The following is a 26,255-nucleotide window of genomic DNA, read 5'->3' as shown; positions in this document are numbered from 1 at the left end:
ATAGTATCAGTATCCAACTCATTAGAAAAATCTGTAAGTATGAGGAAAGTATCGAACTCATAAATTTTCCAAAACTCAAAATTCACTTGCAAACTTGAATTTATCATCATCAGCAAATACTATCAGTTGTTTTCCTTGAGGTGACAAGCTTACTTCATCCTTTTTGGAAAAAAACTATCTGCCAAATGCCTGAATGCCAGGAAACTGAAACATAGTTTATCTCACAGTTGTTATTTCAAGTAAATATAATGTTCCATAGCAACTCAATCACAAATTCTAGTCCCTGGAGACAACCATATTTTTGAGTATGAGCAGAAGTACTAGGTATACTTCCCATTTCATCACACAGAATATTAAAAAGACACATGCTCAAGAGTCAGGACTTAATAAAACTCGTAATTTTTACAGCTTTAAGTGAAATTGGTATCCCCTTGTCACTCCCTCATGAGTGAGGACCAGGAAGTATATCATGGCTACTAGTAGAGTTTGGTGCCACTGCTGGATTCACACTAAAACATCAGCAGTTTTACACCTGACTGATTTTCCCCCACCAGTGTAAGCAACAGCACAGTAGCGGGTTGGGGGGTGGGGGTGGAAGCAAATAAACTCTTAGTATTACCACGAGAATAGCTTTAACCTTATATATTCTCCAAAAGGATTTTTGCAAAACCCCAAAAACCTGCAAAACACACGTTGAGAACCACTGTTTTAGGTATATAAAACGTATCAATAAACAAAATAGTCAAGAATTTCTGCTCTTATTCTAGTGGGAGGAGGCAGACGATATGCAATAAACATAATAAACATATTCAGCGTACTAGAAGCTAGGTGCTAAAACTGAGCAACGAACTTACTGTAATAATAACATATCTACACACAATTGAAAAAAATTATTATTAAATGTTACCAAACATTTAAATTATAACAAGTCTCTACAATCTCTTTCAGAAAACAGGAGTAGAAGAAACATTTCCTAACTTGTTTTATGAGGCCAGCATCATCCTAATACCAAAACCAAAGACTTCACAAGAAAATAATGGACCAATATCTCTTATAAGTATAAACGTTCTAAGTGGGGCACCTGGGTGGCTCAGTGGGTTAAAGCCTCTGCCTTAGGCTCAGGTCTTGATCTCAGGGTCCTGGGATCAAGCCCCACATAGGCTCTCTGCTCAGTGGGGAGCCTGTTGCCTCTTCTCTCTCTGCCTGCCTCTGCCTACTTGTGATCTCTATCTGTAAAATAAATAAATACAATCTTTTAAAAAGTTCTAAGCAGGGGCGCCTGGGTGGCTCAGTGGGTTAAAGCCTCTGCCTTCGGCTCAGGTCATGATGCCAGGGTCCTGGGATCGAGCCCAGCATCTGGCTCTCTGCTCAGCAAGGAGCCTGCTTCATCCTCTCTCTGCCTCCTTCTCTGCCTACTTGTGATCTCTGTCTGTCAAATAAATAAATAAAATCTTTAAAAAAAAGTTCTAAGCAAAATATTAACAAGTAAAAGCCAAAAATGTCTAAAAACAATTGTACTCCACAACCAAGGGGAATTTACCATAGGTATGCAAAGCTGGTTCAACATTCTAAAATCAGTTAATGAAATCCATCTCATTACCGATCTAAAAAGAAAAATCATACGATCTGATCAAAAGATGAAGAAAAAAGCATCTGACAATTCCAACACCCACTCATGACAAATACTCAGTAAACTAAGAATACAAGGGAATGTCCTCAACATTATTAAAAAAAAAAAAACTTTTAAAAAAACCCTACAGCTAACATCATATATAATGGTGAGAAACTAGAAAATTTCCCATTACAATCAGGACCAAGGCAAGAATGTCTCCTGTCACCACTCCTTTTCAGCATTGTCCTCCATTTCCTAGCTAATACAGTAAGACAAAAAGGGAAGTAAAAGGCTTATAGTTTGGAAAGGAAAAATATAACTGTCTTTGTTCACAAACGATATGATTGTCAGTGTGGGAAATGCAAAAGAATTGACAAAAAACCTCCTGGAACTTAGAAGCAATTATAGCAAAGTTGCAGGATACGTGGTTAATATACAAAATTCACTCACTTTCCTCTGTGCCAGCAATGAACAAATGGAATTGAAATTAAAAACAGAATACCATTTACATTAGCACCTCCAGAAATGAAATACTTAGGTATAAATCTAACAAATATGTACAACAGGAGGAAAGCCACAAAACTCTGATAAAAATATACCAAAAGAGACTAAATAAATGGAGAGAGGCAGTCCACATTAATGGATAGGAAGACTCGATAATGTCAAGATGCTAGTTCTTCCCAACCTGATTTAACACAACTTTAATCAAAATTCTAGCAAGTTCTTTGGTGGATATCAACAAAACGATTATAAGTTTATATGGAGAATGAAAGACTCAGAATAGTCAAAACAGTACTAAAAAAAAATAAGGAAAAAGTCACAAGACTGACACTACTGGATTTCAAGGCTTAATATAAAGCCATAATCAAAACAGTATGGAATTGGTCAAAGAACAAATAGATAAATGAAATACAACAGAGAGCCCAGAAACAGACTCACACAAATATAGTCAACTAAGCTTTGACAAAGGAGCAAAGGCTATGCTATACAATGGAGAAAGGATAGTCTTTCTAACAAACAGTGCTGGGAACAACTGGACATCTACATGTAAAAAGATTAGAAAAAAAAATCTAGACACAGACCTTATATCCTTCAGAAGAATTAGCTCAAAATGGATCAGAACCAAAAATAAAATACAAAACCCTAAAGTGCCTAGAATTAACATAGGGGGAAATTTTCTAGGTGACCCCACATATGGTGATGACTTTTTTAGATGTAACACCAAAGGCATGATCCATGAAAAAAAATAATTGACAATCCAGACATCATTAAAATTAAAAACTTTTCCTCTGTGATGACAAGAGAATGAGAAGACAAGCCACAAACCAGAAAGTATTTCCCTAAGAATTATATGACACATGTGATAAAGAATCATAGTCCAAAATGTACAAAGTAAAACTCAACAATAAGAAAGTCAACAATGAAATTAAAAAATGGGCAGAACTGAACAGACACCTCACCGAAGATATACTCATGGCAAATAGGCATATGAAAAGGTGTTCAAATCTTGTGTCATTAGGCAGCTACAAATTAAAACAACAATGAGATACTACACACCTATCAGAAAGGACAAAATCCAAAATACTCAGAGTGCCAAAGGCTGTCAGGCTGGGGAATAATCAGAAACACTCACTCATTGCTGGTGGGAATGCAAACTGATACAGCCACTCTGGGAAACAGTTTGGCATATTCTTACCATAAATGTTCTCACCATGCCAATTCAGTGATCGTGTTCCTTAGAAGTTACCCAAATGAGCTGAAAATTTATCCATAACAAAACCTGCACCTGCCAGTTCACAGCAGCTCTATTCATTAATGACAAAAGTGGGAAGCAATCAAGATGTCCTTCAGTAAATGAATGGATAAATACATCCAAACGATGGAATATTCTCAACCTAAAAAAGAAATGAGCATGATCTGGCCCCTCCCTCCTCTCATATTCTGTCTCATCCCAGCTTCCCCATTCTGGGCCACTGCCCAACCACAGCCACCTCTCTGTGCCTCCCCAACAAGCCACGCCTACTTCCACCTTGGCACCTTTTCACAACCTGCTTCCTCAGCCTAAAACCCTCTTCATCTGGCTGCCTCCTACTGTCACTCACTCCTAAGCTTCAGGTCTTTCATGGCCATCCAGTCTAAGTGTTCCCTTTCCCACCCCCCATCATTACCTACCTACCCCATTACTCTACTTTATCTACCCTATGGCACTACCTGCTCCTCCATGTCCCATTTTATGTATTTGTTTACTAGTCCCCCACCTTTATACCAGAGCTCTGTGAAGGCAGTCTACCTGTTTTGTTCACTCGGGTTTCCCCCGTGTCTCCCAACAATGCCTGGCACTTGGTAAGCACTCAATAACTTTAGTGGTATAAGTAAAAAATATTTTCTTCACTAGAGGGTCTTTGTTTCTAAAGACCACCAGACTGTGTAGTATTAATTCCCTTAGTGTATTATCTTCCCAGCTATTAGAATACAGCTAATCATCAGCAACTTAGAATATAAGAATATCATACAATCGCTTTTCTTTTTCATCATCATATACCAGGGTACCTCAATATTAACACTCTGGACACTTGTGCCAGAAAAATGTTGGTTGTGGGGTTTGTCCTGTACATGTAGGATGTTTAAGTGTTTCATGGCCTGCACTGACTAGATGCTAACAGCAACTACCATCCCAGTTGCAACCACCAAAAATGTCTCTCCACATTGCCATGACTCAGCACCCCCACAGTGGTGCAGTTGAGCGCCCCTGGTATATACAATCCCAAAATACCTATAGCATTATTAAGGAAATTCACAAATTTGAGACTAAAAGCTTCTGCATTATCAACATCTCTGGGCTACATGATAAAAACAATTTTTTCTGGCTTCCTGGGTTTTAAGCAATGTCCCATATTTCTCCATATATCTTATTTCAATGATTTTGTTAGATTATAAGTAAAAAGTCCACCACATTTTTATAAAATTATTAGGCAGAATTTAAAGTTCCTTTCAAACAAAGCGGATTTTTTAAAGCTCCCTTTGTTGTGTAGTTTCAACTCAGACACGATGAACAACAATTATAAAATACTTGGAGTTTGCATGTCTGTCCTCCATCAGACTATATAACGCTACAGAAAATGTATGGGCAGCATGTTTTCATCTTTTGGAACAGATATTAGTTTGTCCCTAGACTACCATGACAACATTCCACCCATACAAAGCTCCAAAAACAGAGAATAATAAATCACTTGTCACTCGTTCAGTAGCACTGAAGACTAACCCTCTTGGGCATCTATCTCTCTACAAACCATTAAAGGAAAATACATGTCACCCTGGGTTACTCAGATAGATGCCTAAAAAGATCACAGGGATACCAACTAGTATGTCAATATCCAGAGGAAAAAATCTTGGAATGTTGGTGTTTTTTCATGATTCAGAACCAAAAGGATTTATTACATCCTATTTGTTGAGAGCCTGTCAATATGTACTCAATTTCCCACAAAAGGATGTTTTATTCTTTCTCAAAACAACTATTATTTCAAAATTAACATCACCAACATCTAGACAAAGATCATTTTTCACCATACAACCATACTTTTTAAACTTCCTTGGCTGAAACTTCTCCAGGATTTGAGGATAATTAAAACATTATTTAGTGTCTTCTGTTTGACCTCAATGTGTTAAAAGGCAGCATGACAGAATTCTGCTCTTCAGGACTTCTCGGGCGCAAGAATTCATGAAGGATCAGCATGTAATTGGTAATCTAACCACATACAAGGCACAAGATTTTAAGGATGGTTAATAGGTGGTTAGAGAGCCACTAGTGAAAATGGACAGAAGATGAAGGAAAAACCAAAACCATGATCAATGGAATCTCAGAGATGCATAAAATGGAAAGGAGAATAAGAATCAGAATACTTATTAAGTGATTTCAAAGCATACCAAGCTTTTCTGAAGTGTGTTTTTTGCCAATTTTTGTTATTTTGTTAAGTTTTTGGTTTTCTCTTGTGTGTTTTTGTGATTTCAATTCCTAGGTCTCATCCTCACCGCTCAGCCCATAAAAGATAAATAATAGCCATCTTTCTTGGATATTTAACTTCCATTGACTTAAGGCAGTGAGTTAAGTCTAAAGCGGAGATAGAAAGCAGTAGAGGTATTTTGAACATAACACAATTGGTTAAAATATTGTTTCAACTGCTACCATTTAAGGAAATAAAACATTTACATAAAAATCAATCATTACAGTCCCTCTTCAAATGCTAGGGGAAAAAACAAATCAACACAGGTTCCACATTCCTGAATGGTAGCAATAGCCTGGAGCAAAAGCAACCACAAGTTCCCTTCACTGGCTGCAGTCACCACTATGCCCTGTTGCCCCCAGACCAAAACTAAATGGCAATTGTTTTTTATTCTCAACACTAATGTTGTCATCTAATTTATATAAAATTCATTTTACTGATTTTTGTGACTTAGAAATCTCTGTGGCCCTTTAAATTTTCAGCACATAATCTTGAGGTTTTGCCAAGGCCCTGTTACCTTTTATAAAGCTTTCTTTAATAGTAATCATTCTGTTAGGGTCCATGATCAAAGGACAAAAACCAACACAAAGTGAAAGTCAAGCAAAGCTTTACTTCCACCATGCATTGAAAATCAAACCAACCAGTGGGGGCCCTCTCTTACAAAGAGGCGACAACAACCAGGACACCGACTCTGGAGGTTCCCGTTACAGGGCGAGGCGGTTCCCATTACCAAGAGAGGCGAAGCGAGGCCAGGCCAGGCCGCTCCCCTTACAAGGCAAGGTGGCGAGGCAAGGCGAGGCGAAGCGAGGCCAGGCCAGGCGGCTCCCCTTACCCGGCGAGGCAGCGAGGCAAGGCGAGGCGTGGCCAGGCCAAGCCGCTCCCCTTACCAGGCGAAGCAAGGCGAGGCAAGGCCAGGCCCCTCTCCTTACCCGGCGAGGCGAGGCCAGGCCAAGCCGCTCCCCTTACCCAGCGAGGCGAGGCCAGGCCAAGCCGCTCCCCTTACCCGGGGAAGCGAGGCCAGGCCAAGCCGCTCCCCTTACCAGGCGAAGCAAGGCGAGGCAAGGCCAAGCCGCTCTCCTTACCCGGCGAGGCGAGGCCAGGCCAAGCCGCTCCCCTTACCCGGGGAGGCGAGGCCAGGCCAAGCCGCTCCCCTTACCCGGGGAGGCGAGGCCAGGCCAAGCCGCTCCCCTTACCCGGCGAGGCGAGGCCAGGCCAAGCCGCTCCCCTTACCAGGCGAGGCAAGGCGAGGTGAGGCCAGGCTGCTCCCCCGTGAGGCATTGAGGCGGCGAGGGAGGCGGGGAAGCAAGGCGGCGAGGGCACTCCACTGCGAGGGAGGCAGGGAGTCCGCTCCCCAGCGAGGGAGGTGGGAAGGCCGCTCCCCGGCGAGGGAGGCGGCGAGGCCGCTCCCCAGCTCCCTGGTGAAGTTCATGATGCTCAGCTCCCCACGATTACAATGCTCAGGACAATGCTGGTCCCAAGGACCCCATGCTGCCGCCGACGACTTTGACGCTACCACTACTACCCCAAAGACTATTACTACTCCCCTGCCTCACAGACTAACCTTTATAGAGGTGCTTGAGCCTGGCCCACACACAGGTGGCCAATGAGAATGCAACACACAAGGAAAACTGCACAGTCACCCTGGGTCAGCAATAGGGGTGGCCAATTGAATCCCAATTCACCACAGCAAATATATGTGTACCCCACTGATTGGATGTCTCCATCCAACCTGGCCCGCCCCCATATACGGGGCCTGCAAGCAAGTTCCTCTGGGAGGGGCAGGGTCAACCCAAGCCCACAAGGAAATGGCGCTCTCTGGCCAACCAGGCCCTTACAATTCCACACTTCTAACTTCTATTTGATTTTATTTTCAAAGTTTGCTTATTTTTAGTAATCTCTACACCCAACAAGGGGCTTGAACTCAGCATCCTGACATCAAGTCACATGGTCCCCTGACTGAGCCCCTAGAGTTCTAAGTTTTAAAATGGCACTTGGTCTTAAAGTATTAGAGTGAAAAATTCCCCCGAAGAGAAGAGAAAAAGCTTGAAGAAAAAGCACGAAGAAAACCGGAGCCTATTGACTTAACGTCTGTTTTTCCAAGGCATTAACAATTATATTAGATGTTAATTCTCACATAAAGTTTACTTTTTTTTTTTTTCAGATGGGCCTGTCATTTTACTTTATCAGCCTGTGTGAGTTCTGTCCATACCAAGATCATGTAGCACATCACTGAAATCAAAGCCATAGTGTGGCCTTACTCCACATACATTGTTCAACTTTTCTTAGTACTTTGTGCTCTAAGTCTTCTCAAGGATGATAGATAGGCTGCAGTCTCTATAAACACCTTACAGTTTGGTCTTGAATTAATTTTTTCTACCTTCTTTGCATTTGTTAGCTTTTAAATTTCTGAAATGTGTAGAAAATATGACTGAAGAGACTCGGCCAACTAAGCCACCCAAACATCCCAAAGTACTATTATTATTAACCTAATTTAATGTGTGAGGAAACCAAGGCTCAGAACCTTGGCTGCATTCCCTGCCTATGAGACATCCTGTATCTGCATAGGTGTGTGGTAGGTGTTTATAGGTGTGTTGAGGAGGATTAGCTCTGAGGGGTTTCAAAACAGCAGACTATAAACATTGGGCACTTTTTTTTTTCTTTTACTAGATTTTTTAACCATTTTATTTATTTTTTCAGCGTTAACAGTATTCATTGTTTTTGCACAACACCCAGTGCTCCATGCAAAATGTGCCCTCCCTATTACCCACCACCTATTCCCCCAACCTCCCACCCCTGACCCTTCAAAACCCTCAGGTCGTTTTTCAGAGTCCATAGTCTCTTATGGTTCGCCTCCCCTTCCAAATTTTTTTTTTATATAAACATATAATGTATTTTTATCCCCAGGGGTACAGGTCTGTGAATCGCCAGGTTTACACACTTCACAGCACTCACGATAGCACATACCCTCCCCAATGTCCATAACCCCCTCCCCCTCTCCCAATCCCACCTCCCCCCAGCAACCCCCAGTTTGTTTTGTGAGATTGAGTCATTTATGGTTTGTCTCCCTCCCAATCCCATCTTGTTTCATTTATTCTTCTCCTATCCCCCTAACCCCTCATGTTGCTTCTCCATGTCTTCTTAATCTTATTTATTTAGTTGGTTTTTTCCTGAAGTTTGGTGTATCACTGACCATTCCGGAAAAAGACATCAATCACCCAAAACAATATAAGGAACACAAGATCATCATGAATCAAATGACACTTGGAATATATAAGCCAAGAGAAATTTATTGCCAAAAGTCACTTTATTAAAAAAAAATTTAATAGTTTAAAATAAAGTAAAATGACAGGCCAATCTGAAAAAAGTTCTACAGAAAAGTCAGGTACAGAAAAGAAGACTAATATCCTTGGAGCTGCCTTAGCTCTTCTGAATGCTATCAACTCTTTATAGCACCAAGAGAACCATTAAACAAACATGGCGCATTAGGCGAGATTATAGAACAAAAATTAAAATCTATTCCTTTATGTATTACAAGTCATAATATTTGTAAAAGAGCTCAAAGTCAGATGAAAATTATGAACCTTTCATTACATTCTGAATTAATAACAAAAAAGGGTATTTCCAATATCTCAGAATTTTGGGTGCCATTTAATAAGATAAAAGTATGTTTCCGGTGTTGGTGATTGATATGGGATAAAATGAATTACCAAGGGCCGTTCATAAACTTATAAGAACATACTTGTGAAAATGTTTCCTCAATAAAATGCCGACTCAATTAACTTATTTTTAATATTGCACAAATATTTAGTCAGAGATGCCAGGAGACTATTGTGGTTCTAATATAATACTTCATATTGTGCTGCTCAGGAATTCACAGTGATATCAGATAACTTAAAAAACACAGCACAATGAAAGAAAAGGCTAAGCAGGAAGTACAAAGCACACTATATAGATAATATTCTCAAGCACAAATTTTTCTCTGGTACAGGAAACTGGTCATTTCCCAAATTTAAAGTGCAGAACACTATTCCTGTTTAAGTCATTATTTGAGAATTTAGTTCCCATGAAAAGGAAATGTAGCAGCGAGGGAAGGAAAAGTATTTAGTGCTGGAAAACAACCCAGAGAAATGACTTGAGGATCCCAACACAAGGATTCATCTCTGCCTGGTATCCAGACTTCTTTTTTTTTTTTTCACACTCTGTTCTAGCTCACTATAAAATCCCACAAGGTAGAGAAGAAAGGCTTTTTAAATTTGCTTCATGATACATGTATGCTTGAACTAATTTAAAGAACGTTTTTTATTTAGAAATTTCTGTATCTATTTTACCTTTTCTTCAGAACTCCTAAAATTGTTCATTCCTATCCTTAAGACACATATGACTTTTCTACCAACATCCTTTTGCTCCTTCCGACTTACCATACCCCCTTCTCTCCTTTCTTCATGTCTAGATATTCAACATACCATCCACTTCTCAGTCTGTAGTTCTGTTTCCTTTCCATTTTCATTCTATTTGAACTCTATTTCTAAAAGGAACTAATGTATAGTAATGTTAACAGTTAGTTTGGGGCTAGTACACATCAGTGGAACAGAAGAGAGCCCAGAAAACACTCTGAGTAGGAGGGAATTCTGTATCTGAAACCGGTGACGCTTTATTTTTTTTTAATTAATTTACTCATTATAGAGAAAGAGCGCACTTGCGAGCATGCACAGGGGAGAGGAGAGAGGGGCAGAGGGAGGAGGAGAGAGAGAATCCTCAAGCTGACTCCATGCTGGCCCACAGCCCCACTGGAGCCCAATCTTACAACCTTAAGACCATGACCTGAGCCGAAATCAAGAGTCTGAGGCTTAACCAACTGACCCACCCAGATGCCCCATGAAGCACGTGGTACTTTCAGTCAGTGGGGAAGGAATGCACAGGTGTTGAGACAACAGACAGTCCAGTTTGCAGACTTTGTCAACATAAAAAAAAAAAAAAAGAAAGAAAGAATGTGAGGTGGTTTAAAGTTTGAATTCTGGAGCCAGTCTGCCTGGATTCAAACCCCAGGTCTACCAAATGCTAGATACAAGACATCTCACCAGTACATTTACCTCCCTGATGCAGTCCCAACATCTGTAAAATGAGAATAATATGGTATTTATTCTTATAGCCTTCATGCAAAGTTTAAATAAATTAATATTTGTGAAGCAACTATTACCTCAAAAACCAATATATCCCTGTTAGCTAGAACTACTAATTTTTCCTATTTTATATCACCAAATATACTTGCCAGATGTTATTCTCATTAAATGACAGTACATTTAATCTCTGAAAGACCTTCAAGAAGAATCAGTCTTTTATACAACATGTGATAATCAATGCATTAACAACAGGATACATCATATATGTATAAATATGTAAAATATATTTATTTTGTCTTTAAGCCACTTATAATTTTTATTCATAATTTGCTTTGTAAAAATACATTAACAATATTTAAAAAGGCAAATATCTGAAAGATTTTGCTTATACACTCAAGAAATATGAGAAAAAATAACTGAAAATCTGGGATAACAATTATTATCAATAATCCCACTATGTTTCAAAAGCCAAGAGGAAAATGAAATAGGAAATATCATAGTCTGTATACTACATGAACCAAGTAGGAGCCAGGAAAATACTATTAATGAGTTCATTTCCGTAGATATTAGCTTGCAGCTCCATCAACAGCTGAATATTCATGAAGCAACTTGGATGCAGGTAAACGAGAAAACTTCCCTTACACGAAAACAGCAATTATAACAACAACAAAAATTTATGCATTTTTTTCTGACCTGGGTTATGTAAAATAACAAAGAAAAAGCTAATGTCCATTCAAAACTTTATGAATTTTGTTATATAACCACAAAGATGCAAGAGATTTGCTTACTGCTCCAAAACAGCAAACACCCTCTAACACCAGTACTTTCTGTGTTTCAGAACACTTAAATCATCCTAGATCCTCAAGAAGCAGCCTTAATGGGATGTACATGAAATTGTCCCTAGGCTGAGTGCACATTACTAACATGGTTTAGGGCAATTATTTGCAGAGCTTAGAGCTTGAAAATGCAAACAATATAAAGAACTAAACAGTAAACTAAAATCTAATCAGAACTACACCCAATATTTGGGGGTTTGTCTGGAAGTCCTAAGTGCCCAGCAAGAAGACGTCAGGCAGCAATGATATTATTCAGGGAGATGGGAGCATGTGTCCTGCTGTCATTGGTCTGAAAGTTATACGTATATACAGATGCTCTTTGATGTGGAGTGGGGAGAAGTGGAGGTGGGAGGAAGGGAAAATGGCACCTACCGGGGAATAAGTTTTATTGTCATGGCCTCTTACAAATGCAATAGGATTTAGATTTGGACCCTAGAGCTGATAAAGAACTGGAATAAAATTCAGAAATGAAGTGGCACGTGACTTTATAGTGCCGAGTCACACTGTAGAGGTGGGTTATCAGCTTGAAACTCAGGAATTGGTGTCCTTGCTCATCCCAGTTCCCTGGACCTAAGGAGATGGCAGAGTATAGGACCTTGTTGACCATTATGAGAACTTTGACTTTTACTCATAGTGCAATGGGGAAGGTTTCCAACTGAGTAGTGACAGGACTTGGCCTATGTTTTAGATAGACTCCGGTACCATTCTGATAATAAAAAATGAGATGCAAGCTCAGAAGCAGGAAGATGAGTGATGAAGCTACTGCATCTCTCATTTGGTGAAATGAATTCTGTTAGTATCTCCATAATTATAAATGTTTTTCACACATCCATATGCACACACACACACACACACACACACACCCCATTTCAATTAATAAACACCGATCCAAGTAATCCCATTTTTTATTTCTCAAAATCATTTAAAATGCCAGTTAAGGGGCGCCTGGGTGGCTCAGTGGTTTAAGCCGCTGCCTTCGGCTCAGGTCATGATCTCAGGGTCCTGGGATCGAGTCCCACATCTGGCTGTCTGCTCGGCAGGGAGCCTGCTTCCCTCTCACTCTCTCTGCCTGCCTTTCCGCCTACTTGTGATCTCTCTCTGTCAAATAAATAAATAAAATCTTTAAAAAAAATATGCCAGTTAAGGAACAGATGCACGGCTATTTCTTCTGTTCTGTTTCTCTTTTTCATTTAAATATTCCCTTCTGTTCTATAGACTGAACTAAGGAAGCCATCAAAAACTATGACTTATAAACAGTGTCAACAATTGCTTTCTTAGGTATCACTTCATTAAGTGAAGAATAAATGGGATGTGGCCATACTGGTTTCTTTCTCATTCCAAAGTGATAGAAATGAATGATGAACTCCCTGGGTCAAAAGTCCACACTCGCTGGAATATTTGTTCAGAAATGAGAAATGTTTTATACATTTTCATATATGGATGGTGACTGTTTAAGAAAAATATTAAACATTATTTGAATCAAGAAAATTGCCCAAATACTAAACTAAAAAAGCTAAAATAAGAGTATTTCATATAAATTGGCATTGCCCTTTTCTCAGTGGAAAGAAATATAAACAACTCTGAATTCTCAGTTGGCTAAGTAAAGACAGACATAACTGCTTTGATGCCTATTCACTAAAGAATTAATTAATAAGAACACATATGAATAAAGGGACATGAAATAATTAGCCATTGCCACATGAACAGAAAAAGAAAATCAGGTACAGAATAATTAAGGTTACTGGTCAAACTTACTATTTCTATCACAGATAGAGCAATAATATTTAATTTACTAATTATTTAATAAATAAAGTGTCCATTTTTTTCACCAGTTATATAAATTAACTCAATTAATGTTTCGATAATCCTCTAAGTTTGGATATAATCTTAGCTGAATTTTAACAATGGAGAAACTGAGTCTCAAAGAAGTGAAGTAACTTCTCCAAGGTCAAGCAGCCAGGATATGAGGGAGCCTGGAATAAATTCCTGCTTGACTCAGCACCAACTCTCCCATGGCTCACTGGATTATGAGACCCACACTCCCCCACAGGGAAATTAAAACAGTCAGGTCAGGAGACCTCATGCAGAGGCTGAAACAGACACCAAATGATGTTCAGTTTCTAAATTTGATTTCCAAAGTTCCTAGCCCTGCTTTGGAAAAGGATGGCACTCCCTCATATCTTTGAGCACAGAAATCTTCTGCTTAAGGCTACTTGATTTGATTGTAGGGACTTTTTCCTAAAATGAATAAAAAGCACAAAATTTGAGTAAGCTCTTGTATCTGTAACAGAATATTGCTTACAGAAGACAATTTCTGAAAATCCTGTCCTCTTAACCTAATTATAGCATGTAAGTTAAGACCACATTAAAGAGCACAATACAATTGAATACCTACTTTCAGCTAACGAATTCCATCAATTACCAGGGGCAGACCAAAGTCTGCCTGGTTAGCATACTACCCACTAATTTCACCTACAATATGTAGGAAATGGCCTTTCACCAGTTGAGGAATTTAGATACTTTGTTTTCATCCAAAATTATTGTATTACTACTACAGAGAGAAATAAGGGTTTAGGAAACAGGATACATCCCATACCCTGAAACCCTGAATCAGTCTTCAGACATCCAAAACAATGTACTAATGAATTCAAAACAGCATAAAATCTCCTTTGAAGATGACCAATGGAGTTAATAATGATAATAATTATCCTAAGCATTCATTCTCCATAAAGCTAACTGTTGCTTTTATGATGTTAAATCTAAGTTTTGCCCCCACCGAGACACCATTAATTAGGGAAATTAATAGGCAAACCACAGACTGGGGAAAAATATCTGTAATACATAAGTCTGACAAAGGTTCCTTATGTAGAATATACAAATATTTAAATCAATAATAAAAAAAGAAATACTTTACAATTTTTTAACGGGTAAACATTTGAACAGAAAGAAGATACAAAAATGCTGATAAACGCTTAAAAGAGCAGCTTGGATCATCAGTTATCAGGAACAATCAAATTAAAATGAAAATAAGATACACTAATACCAGGAACTAAAATAATAAAGACTAACGATACCAAGTGTTGGGGAGAATGTGGTTTTATCTAGGACTACAAATGACACTCTAAAAATAAGTTAAAGTGCCAATTCTCAATCATCTTCAGATGAGCAATTTATATCACAGTCTGTCTGTGATACGTAAGCAGTGAAAATAAAAAAATTAAAACCCGTAATAAAAGGCTTATTAAGAAAATGTTATGCATTATACTAATTTTAAGGAATCTAAGCATGAAAAGCCATGTAATTCTATTCGGTAGCTTTACAATAACTCTAAACCTTATACTTCCCATTATCTGTAAAACTTTATTATATATCATTATGTATGGAGGGCAATCAACATAAAGAGTGTACTAAGTAAACTGTCTAAAAGAAGAGGAGAAAACTATGGAGCAGGAAGAAGGGAAGAAAAGAAAAAAGATGAAACAATTCTTCCCCTCAAAATGTTTAAAATCTAGTTTTAGGATAGAATTATATACCTATCGAGTTATACTCAAATTGTATAGCTCTCCTTTGCATATACTGTCTTCTAGGGTCTAACCCCCGTGTCCTCTCCAGGCACAGCTCTTACTCTTAATGTGTCCTGGATTTTATATGGTCTGACACATAGCACAAGCTCCATACACATGTGTTAACTCATTATCTGGACTTTTGGTGAAGCAATTCTCCTGAATACTGAGTCAGCAATGGTAGTTACTGATAAAATTCTTAAAGACCAGGATTAAATCTGTTTCCCTGGTTCTCTCACAGAATCTAGCCCAGAATCTCACGCATAACAGATGCATAACGAAAACGTGTTAAATTCTTCGGGTATAACGATTTCATTTCTCCAGTGTTCTTTTTTGAATTCCAATTTTCCAACAACTGCTTAATATATGATTATATGTAAATAACTCAGAGTCATCTGTATTATCTTCTGCAAGTACAGGAAGAGATTTCATTCAAGATTTAAGAGAAACAATTAGTCGACATCAAAAGGCTGTAATCAGTGAAAGAATCTTCTCTCTTCTCTACCAGAAAACTTAGAATAATACATTCAGTGACAATATTAAGGCAACTCCTACTGAATTTTTGTTCTGGTATCTATGCCATGTCGAATAACTGTCAAAGGCAAAAGAGAAGATTCGTGGGCTGGCTAATGCAGGTTTTTTCCTGTTGCCTGTCAATAGCCACCTCCTCCATGACCCATGCTGCGGGTTTCTGAGATAGTAAGTGTAGTCTATAGCCTTGGGACAGAAGCAAGCATGAGGGGCACCTGGGTGGCTCAGTGGGTTAAAGCCTCTGCCTTCAGTTCAAGTCTTGATCCCGGGGTCCTGGGTTAGAGCCCCACATCGGGCTCTCTGCTCAGGGGGGAGCCTGCTTCCCCCTCTCTCTCTGCCTGCTTGGGATCTCTGTCAAATAAATAAAATCTTTAAAAAAAAAGAAGAAGAAGAAGAGGAAGCAGCAAGCATGATCTGGCTTGCACCAGATGTATGCTTTAACCAGTGGAATCACCCAGGACCACATGATAGTAGATGAGCAATAATCAGTTTAAAATTATATAAATCATTCCTACAGAACTTCATCTGCCTTTTTAAATATTATCGCTCAGCCATTCCTCGTCTCAAAGTCATACTCTAATTCCAGTCATTTCCCTTCAATCACCAGTGTCATTGATAAGAACTGCAGCCACCACTGCAGTGGTGAAGGAAGGTTTCAATCCATCCTCCAGGGCCTAGATCCAAGCCCACTTCCTTCCAGAAGATTTCCTCCAATCCTTTGGCCCATATTTTTTTTCTTAATTAGATAACCAATAGAATTACTAGATAAAATACTCAATACATAGCTACCAAACTGAAGTAGTAATTCTAAATTTTCAAAAAGTTAGACATTAGTATTCTTTCTAAGAAACTAGAATTTTATGTACAAATTGAACATTTCATCTTCAATCATATGATTACAAATGGATCTGGATAAAGAACACAGTCCAATAAAATGTGCTGTATGGTTAGAAAGTCGAGTTGAAGCATGGCATTAATTTCAGGACCTACCTGTATTTAAAAGAAACAGAATTTATAAACAGGAGAACAACTATCTCTAAATACTTATAAATCTAGAACAAATTTTAATAATTATTTCCTCATCATTAAAAGAAAAAAATACAGAATATTTTGAAATCTGTTTACAAACTTAAGCCAAGGATAATTTTGAACAGTTCAAGTTCTGAAATAAACAATCCATCATCTTCAAAACTTATTTTTTAAAATAAACAGTGCAATTTTTTTTCATAACCTTAGGTTTTCCAAGAGAAATGGATTCATCTGAAGTTTTTCCTTAAGAATAACTAATTACATTGCCCCTGTTTTTCTAAGGTACCAGTTATGACCCCCTACATCTCCTAAAAGAACTCAGTTTGATTCCTCTAACAAGAAGACAGTTCCTAATACGTTCAGACGAATAACTCAAACTCATGGAATCTGAACCGTTGCTATAGAAGCTATGAAAAATAAGCCTTTGACTGCTTCTAAATCAAAGTGCTATCATTCAGGTCCCATGGTTATATTGCCTTTAACAATGACATTTCTTGCAAAACACTGCACTGTTTTAAGAATATCTAAACTATTGTGCTGTATTAGAACACTAAGGGAGAAATCTATGTCTCAAAATTTGCTTATAACTATGTTCCTTAACCTTAGGTATTACTTAGAAAGGCTCAATATCTGACCAAATCAGATTTGAAGCAATGTTCCTTAAATTATAAAACACTTTATTTTTCCAAGTTCTTAAATACTTCTCAGCCTGTATGTTTGTTGAATGAATAAATACTAAGAAAATGTTCATCATACTTCCCAGCTGAGACTAATTAATGCACATGCAGAAAAATGAAAAATTTATACATGAAAATTAAGCAACACCAGGATATTAAATTGATGGGGGCAGGTTATATCTTAACACCTGTGTTTATGATATCATGATACCCTCATCTGTGCTGAACCACTGACCACAGAGATGACAAAAAAACTGGAGAGAGATCCTAGCTATGACCTTCAGATCAATAAGACATTCCCACACCTGCAGCTTAATTTAGTGTCACAACGAACAGTATATACCAGTTTCAGAAGGGTAACTATCACAAAGAGCTAGTGTAGATCAATGGAGGTCCTGTCTGTGGAAAGACTAGTCCCCAAAAGAATCTACATGCTTTCTTTTCACAGAACTTAATGCATTGCTCATATTGTCTTCGGTATCTCTGTCCTTGACTAGGGCTTCCCTTAATGGAAGCCTTCTCCTTCATGAGAACGAAGAACAGTGAAGACAGCATAATTTGTAACAGAGGTTTGCTAGTTTAAAAGTTGAGGAAGATTCATATTAAAAATTAAAGATTTTGGGGGTGCCTGGGTAGCTCAGTGGGTTAAAGCCTCTGCCTTTGGCTCAGGTCATGATCTCAGGGTCCTGGGGTTGAGCCCTGCATCTGGCTCTCTACTCAGCCCGGAGCCTGCTTCCCCCTCTCTCTCTGCCTGCCTCTCTGCCTCCTTGGGATCTCTATCTGATAAATAAATAAAATCTTTAAATAAATAAATAAATTTTAAAAATTAAAATTCCAGACTTTTTAGAGTACCTCTTAAAACATCAGATGCGCTAACTATACTTGGGGCTACACATCTGCCTGCCAGCAACTGGCTAGAGCAGAGGGCTGCTGCCCTCCTTGCGCTCCCCAGGCCTCACCACTCCCTAGTGTTTGCCCCTGAGCAGCTTTGGCCATTTTTGTTCCTTGCCTTACCTCATGGGCATTTTATTGAAACCTTTGGTGTAAGCCTGTGAACTCTGCAGTTAGACTACCTGGATTTAAATCCCAACACTTCCCAGTTGTATGACCCTGGGCGTATTACTTTCTTCCCTCTCCCTGCTCTTTTGTTTTCTCCTTGTAAAGTTATAATAATTTTCACTACTTTATAGAGTTGTTGGGGAAATTAAAAATAACTTGGACATCAAGTACAGAGCCCAGTGAATCCATAAATGTACTTATTATTAAGGAAAACATACAGACACACACGAGTGGGGCTAGATTAAACCCCCTCTGCCCCACTGCATTAGGTGTATAGAGCTATAACCTCAGAGGCTTTCAGCCTTAGGCCAAGGGAACATGGACCACAGCCCCGGTAGCACAATCTCGGTAGGCTGCTGGGGACCCTGAGTGAGGTGGATCCAGGCTGAAACACAGTGCATTGTATCAGTTATGGCTGGCATTCTCCTCGAAGTCCTAGGACTGTTCTTATACCTAGCTACACTTTACAGCCACCTGGGGAGAGTTTTAAAACTAAAGAAAACAATGCCCAAGCCCTACACCAAACCAAGCAAGTCAGATCTATTGAAGTGGATCTAGATATATCTTTAAAGCTCCCTAGGTGTTTCTAACGTACAGACAGGCTTGAGAACCACTGTTCCATGACACAGAGAGCACCAGCCCTCCCCAGCCACGTCTAGGACTCTCAAAAGATCCAACAAAGGGGTTCACATTTTTAAAAATGAGCAGCTTAGGAAGCATTAAAATACAGAAATTACTAATTTATCTGGCAGGAAATATTCATTTTGCAAACATGTCTGCATTATGGATTAAGTGAGTTCTATTTTTCAAAAATAGGAAGATCACTGTTTACAAATGTGGTATTTCTTCAAGTGAATCCCCACACAAGTGATTTTAAATGCCTGTTTTAAGTGCATTCCACAGACTGAGGGGCAATAATTTTGAGTCTTCGGAAGGAGACTGAATTTAGCAATACCACAGTAATTAATTAAAGGTTGACATATAAAGCTAGTTTTACTTAATAGTGAGACAACTTTAAATTTTTATAATGAAGTCATAGCTTTCTACTTAAAAATAACAAAGTCATCAATAGTTTTGCAGGAAATATAGAGCAACATTATTAAAATTTTGCTAATATATGTGTAAGTTCTATGCTAATTTGGGTAAACAGTTTAAATGCTTATCAAACTACATGTATAGAAAATAAAATATTAGCATTATTCTTTAGCAGTCTTTAATTAGATCTGGAAATTTTTAATTATTAAAATATCTAAGATTTAGATGTTTTTAAAATACATTTAAAGATCATTCTTAGGCAAACTTTAGGTAGAGGGATAACTAATTTGGGGAAAACTCTATTTTGAGGAAATCTAATATTCTTTGTAGTTGCTAAATTAGGATGCCACAAGTATTTAAATGTAAATTCATATATGCCCCCACTTATTTTAGCATGAATCTTTTAAATCAAATATTAACACTTTTTTAAATTTCTTTTTCCATATCTGTATCTCAGGTACTAATTTCCTTCTCATTTCCCCCAAACAAGGTCACAAACCCAGATCTCTACAGGGTAGGTAAATCACAAAAAACAGCAAAGTAGTGCGGGCAGTCAAGTCCCCAGGCAGAGGCCACAAAACAGCAGTCTGGAAATCTGGCCCATACACATGATTAGTTTGCTTGCTCTGCATTTTAAAAATTTGGAAAACTCGGATAAAAATCCAGAATTCCAGCTTACCCTGGAAAAGCAGGAGCTCCTGGAACATTGGGGTCACAGTCTTTAGCAACAGTTGACTGGACGTGAGTATCCCTGCCCCTTTGGAGGGGCACAGGCTCCCTCCACCTGACCAGTCACCACCACCTGCTTGTTATGTATGCGTTGCCTGCTTTACTTCTGGAAGCTTCTGAGTTTCCAACAAAAGGATAAACTAATCAAGTAAGAGACCCCTAATTCGGGCCCAAGACTCCACATCTGAGGGGGGGGGCCTAGAAGACAAAAAAACGAGTGGCGGGCAACAACCCTGGGAAACAAAGAAGACATGCAAAGTCTCCTATATATATTTTGGGGAGTCAGGAAATGGTGTGGTTCAATGGAAAGAGAAGAGTGGGGAACACCTGTGCTTGAATCATGGGCTCTCCCACTGTCATTGGTGGGACCTTGAGTGGAGCTCACCCTCTGGGGATAATGGGGCTACCAATTTCTCTCTCAGTAAAGAGTCCCTAGGGTGATGAGGAGTGCACCGTGTCATGCATATTCAGGGCTTAGGAGACTTATGGAGTGGTAGGAGAAAGAACATGGGATTTGGTAGTGAAATCTGGCTTTGAATGCCAGCTGCACTCCGTCATCTCCGTGAGCTTCAGTTTCCTCCTTGGAAGCAACAACCCTAGAGAAGGGTTGCCAGGAGAATGTCTGATATGGAGTGCATTGACTTTCACCAAACCTCTATCATCAGCAGCCCTACTACTCTGATTCCAGTCCTCGTCCCACTGCAGGGGCAAGTGGAGGAGTGCTGGCAAGCACTGAGGCCAGGCAGATGCTATGTGGCTGTGCACTCTGTAGCATTTTAGAAATGAAAAGAATGGGAAGAGAGACAATCCAAAAACTGTATGACTAGAAGGCAGAAGTGCTCAAATATTTTCTGTGGTATCAGAATGAGGCATCCATGATGTGTGGAGGCAGAAGGTGAACAGGAAGATGGAGGGTGGTCATTCAAATGGAAAAAGTATCTTTGAGTACCTGCTATTCTGCCTTATGGGACAGCAAAGACACTGGGTATACTTATGTATGTGGGAGTAGCCACATGTACACACACACACACACACACACACATACACACACTTTCTGGTCCTCCAAAATTCCCAATGAAAAAGACAGACACATTCAAATACCTAATATGAGGCTTGTCTTAGTAAGAACAGTCTAGAAAGAAGGATGATCAGAGTAGGGAAGAAAGAAGTCAAAGCAGGTGGGGAGATCCTAGACAGATGCTTAGAAAAGGTGGAGTTTGAACATCTCAGACCGAGAAGGGTTTCCAAAAAGAGGAAGAAATGGGGTATCAGGTATCTCGAAAAGGCAATGATCTGAGGCCAGACCCAAGGGCAGCAGCTACCAGATCTATGTGGGAACAGTCAGTCCAGTGCATAAGATGGGGGCTTGAGGGAACAAGGCAGGTGATGAACTTGAAATATACCTGGAGAGGAACTGTCAGTCTGCGACTTCATTCTGGACACACTCAGTAATTGAATCTTTGCTCCCAATGCACACAGCTTGCCCATAGATAACCTCAGAATCCCTGCAGTAGTACAGCAGGTTGGAAAGAAGCAATAAATATCTTAAAGGTGCCCAGTCAGGACAGAGAAAAAGAATCGGGCTTTATGATGTCAAGAGTGGCTCTGAATTGATCTATTTAGCATTGCTAGCTAACGGTCTCGCTAGCTTACCTTCTGGGGAATGCTGACCAGCTTTACATAGTTCCAGAAAGATGAAGATATTGATAATAAAAGGAGAGCAAACACATCAGAAATGAGTGATTCTATTCATCTTTAACTTTGGTTTCAGTGACTTCTAAACTCTGACACATTATCTCTATTCCCCTGACCAGAGCTGGAAAGGCCACAGGGTCACTTGAATTTCCCAGCCTTGCTGTTCTTCTTGGACCCCAGGTTGTTGGCACCGTGTTCCAGAATTTCCTAAGGTGCCAGGAACGCAAGCTGGTGCCAGGGATGCAAAGTCAAACCCCTGCCTTTGGAAGGTTACAGAAGGAGAGAAGTAATATAAATGGAAATCAATGTCTTAAACCCAGTGAGATAAATCAGTGCTCCATGAAGTGTTACAGAGAGTTCATAAACCAAGCCAACTATTGTATCTACATGCTCCCTGCATGCTTAGGCAGTACAGTGTCCTGACAAAGAGCAGAAGCTCAACTCTAAGATGTGGTTCAAATCCCAGCTGTGCCACTTATCAGCAGGGTGATTCCGGGGCAATCACTTCATCTCTCTGTGCCTCAATATCCCAACCATAAAAAAGGCAGAATAAGAGTGCCTACCTCATGGGATTACTATGAGAATTAAAAGAATTTACATACATGGTACACTTAATACTATGCATTGCACACTAAAATATTTTCATTTGTATAACCTGATTAGTGCAAAAGAGAGCCTAGAAATGTTAATCTTTCCTGCATTTCTCCTGTCTCCTGCCAAAAGAAGCATTATGAAAATGAACTTTTTTCTCAATGCACATTTGCCAACCAAGTGAAATTAACCTTGAACTTCCATCTCCCAAGTGACAGCTGCCTGAGATCTTTCCACCCCTACATGAGTCTTCTTATTCATCAAGCTTCCTGAAAGCCTCCAGCAGAGCTGTTCCCTGCTAGAAACCTCATGGTCCTGATAACAGAATTAAAGAGACATCATTCTGGATATTTCTGGTGGGAAGCACTGGTTGTATGCAAGGTTGGAGCAGCTCCATACCCAGATAATCTGTGGACCTTAGCCAAGTCCAAATGCCCTATCCAGACATTGCACTCAAATTGCCTCCAATGGCCTAGCTGCTCCTCTCCCTTCCAAACGTTTGGTCATGCCAGGGAAGAGAGATTCCTTCCCGATTCCCCTTTAGACAACTACATTTCACACCCTCCCCAGGATTCTCTGCCTCTGGTTTTGGGATTCTCAAGCTTCATGGCTTAGCAGTGAGAGGTCTGCTGTTCCAGACTAAAAAGTTGTTTTCCCATCCCTGAAAAGAAGGAAAAATAACTTATGTCAGCGCACAAGGAGACTTACTTGTCAGCTGCTCTCATCATGGCATTTAGATCCAAAGTGGTACCTTCTCAGTAACTCATCAGGTTTTTAAAAAGATAACTTGGGGGTGGTGCCTGGATTCCTCAGTTGGTTAAGTGACGGCCTTTGGCTCAGGTCATGATCCCGGAGTCCCAGGGTCAAGTCCAGCATCTGGCTTTCAGCTTCACAGGGAATCTACTTCTCCCTCTCACCCTCTCCTCTCTCATGCTCTCACTCACTGTCTCTCTCTCAAATAAATAAATAATATCTTTAAAAAAAAAACAGACATTAGTAAGATGCCAAATCTAGAGTTCAGAATGATGATTATTAATGTCCTAGCTGGGCTCAAAAAAAAAAAAGCATGGAAGAAATTAGAGAATCCCTTTCTGGAGAAATGAATCCCTTTCTGAAGAAATAAAAGAACTAAAATCTAACCAAGTTGGAATTAAAAAGGCTATTAATGAGGTGCAAAAAAAAATGTCGGATCTTATTGCTGGGATAAATGGGACAGAAGAGAGAATTAGTGATAAAGAAGACCAAATGATGGAGAATAAAGAAGCTAAGAAAAATAGATAAACAACTACTAGACCACAAAGGGAGAATTTGAGAGTTAAGTGATACCATAAGACAAAACAATATTAGAATAACTGAGATCCCAGAAGAAGAAGAGAGAGAGAGAACAGCACAAATATATTGGAGCAAATTATAGCAGAGAATTTCCTTATTTGGGGAAGGGGACAAGCATCAAAACCCAAGAGGCACAGATAACCCCCCCAAAATCAATAAAATAGGTCCACACACCATCATCAAATAGTAAAGCTTACAAGTCTCAGTGACAAACAGAAAATCCTGAAAGCAGCTTGGGACAAGAGGTCTGTAAAATACAATGATAGAAATATTAGATTAGCAGCAGACCTAGCCACAGAGACCTGGCAGGCCAGAAAGAACTGGCATGATATATTCAGAGCACTAAACAAGAAAAATACACAGCCAAGAATACTATATCCAGCTAGGCTGTCATTGACTATAAGAGAGATAAAAAGCTTCCAGGACAAACTGAAATTAAAAGAATTTTAATCAGCCCTATAGGAAATACTGAACGGGGTCCTCTAAGCAAAGAGAGAACCTAAAAGTAACAGACCAGAAAGGAACAGAGAGAATATACATTAACAGTCACCTTACAGGTAATACAAAGAAGCACTAAACTCATATCTTTCAATAGTTACCCTGAATGTAAATAGGCTAAATGCCCCAATCAAAAGAAACAGGGTATCAGAATGGATTTAAAAAAAAAAAAAAAGACCCATTGTTATGTTGTCTTCAAGAAACTCATTTGAAATAATCTTCGACAAAACAGGAAAAAATATTCAATGGAAAAAAGACAGTCTCTTCAATAAATGGTGCTGGGAAAACTGGACAGCGATATGTAGAAGAATGAAATTCGACCATTCTCTTACACCGTTCACAAAGATAAACTCGAAATGGATAAAAGACCTCAACGTGAGACAGGAATCTATCAGAATCCTAGAGGAGAACATAGGCAGTAACCTCTTCGATATCAGCCACAGCAACTTCTTTCAAGATAAGTCTCCAAAGGCCAAGGAAACAAAAGCAAAAATGAACTTTTGGGACTTCATCAAGATCAAAAGCTTCTGCACAGCAAAGGAAACAGTCAACAAAACAAAGAGGCAACCCACGGAATGGGAGAAGATATTTGTAAATGACAGTACAGACAAAAGGTTGATATCCAGGATCTACAAAGAACTTCTCAAACTCAACACACACAAAACAGATAATCATATCAAAAAATGGGCAGAAGATATGAATAGACACTTCTCCAACGAAGACATACAAATGGCTATCAGACACATGAAAAAATGTTCATCATCACTAGCCATCAGGGAGATTCAAATTAAAACCACATTGAGATACCACCTGACACCAGTTAGAATGGCCAAAATTAGCAAGACAGGAAACAACGTGTGCTGGAGAGGATGTGGAGAAAGGGGAACCCTCTTCCACTGTTGGTGGGAATGCAAGTTAGTGCAGCCACTTTGGAGAACAGTGTGGAGATTCCTGAAGAAATTAAGAGTAGAGCTTCCCTATGACCCTGCAATTGCACTGCTGGGTATTTACCCCAAAGATACAGATGTAGTGAAAAGAAGGGCCATTTGTACCCCAATGTTTATTGCAGCAATGGCTACGGTCGCCAAACTGTGGAAAGAACCAAGATGCCCTTCAACGGATGAATGGATAAGGAAGATGTGGTCCATATACACAATGGAGTATTATGCCTCCATCAGAAAGGACGAATACCCAACTTTTGTAGCAACATGGATGGGACTGGAAGAAATTATGCTGAGCGAAATAAGTCAAGCAGAGAGAGTCAAGTATCATATGGTCTCACTTATTTGTGGAGCATAACAAATAACATGGAGGACATGGGGAAATGGAGAGGAGAGGGAGTTGAGGGAAACTGGAAGGGGAGATGAACCATGAGAGACTATGGACTCTGAAAAACAACCAGAGAGTTATGAAGGGGCGGCGGGAGGGGGTGGGGTGGGGTGGAAGGTTGAGGAACCAGATGGTGGGTAATAGGGAGGGCACGTACTGCATGGAGCACTGGGTGTGCTGCCAAAACAATGAACACTGTTATGCTGTAAATAAGCAAATAAAAATAAATTAATTAATTTTTTTAAAAAAAGACCCATTGTTATGCTGTCTTCAAGAAACTCATTTGAAACCCAAGGACACCTCCAGACTTAAAGTGAGGGGGTGGAAAACAAGTTATCATGCTAACGGACAGCAAAAGAAAGCTGGAGTGGTAATCCTTATATCAGATAAATTAGATTTTTAACACAAAGACTACAATAAGACATGAGGCAGGACACTGTATCATAAAGGGTCTGTCCCACAAGAAGATAAAACAATTGAAATATCTATGCCTAACATGGGTGCAGCCAATTATATAAACCATTTAATAACAAAATCAAAGAAACACATCAGCAATAATACAGTAATAGTAGGGGACTTTAACACCCTCCTTACTGAAATTGACAGTTCTAAGCAAAA

The sequence above is a fragment of the Meles meles genome, chromosome 1, assembly GCF_922984935.1.
Source record: "Meles meles chromosome 1, mMelMel3.1 paternal haplotype, whole genome shotgun sequence".
NCBI classification, from domain to species: domain Eukaryota; kingdom Metazoa; phylum Chordata; class Mammalia; order Carnivora; family Mustelidae; genus Meles; species Meles meles.
This window is presented reverse-complemented; position numbering follows the sequence as displayed.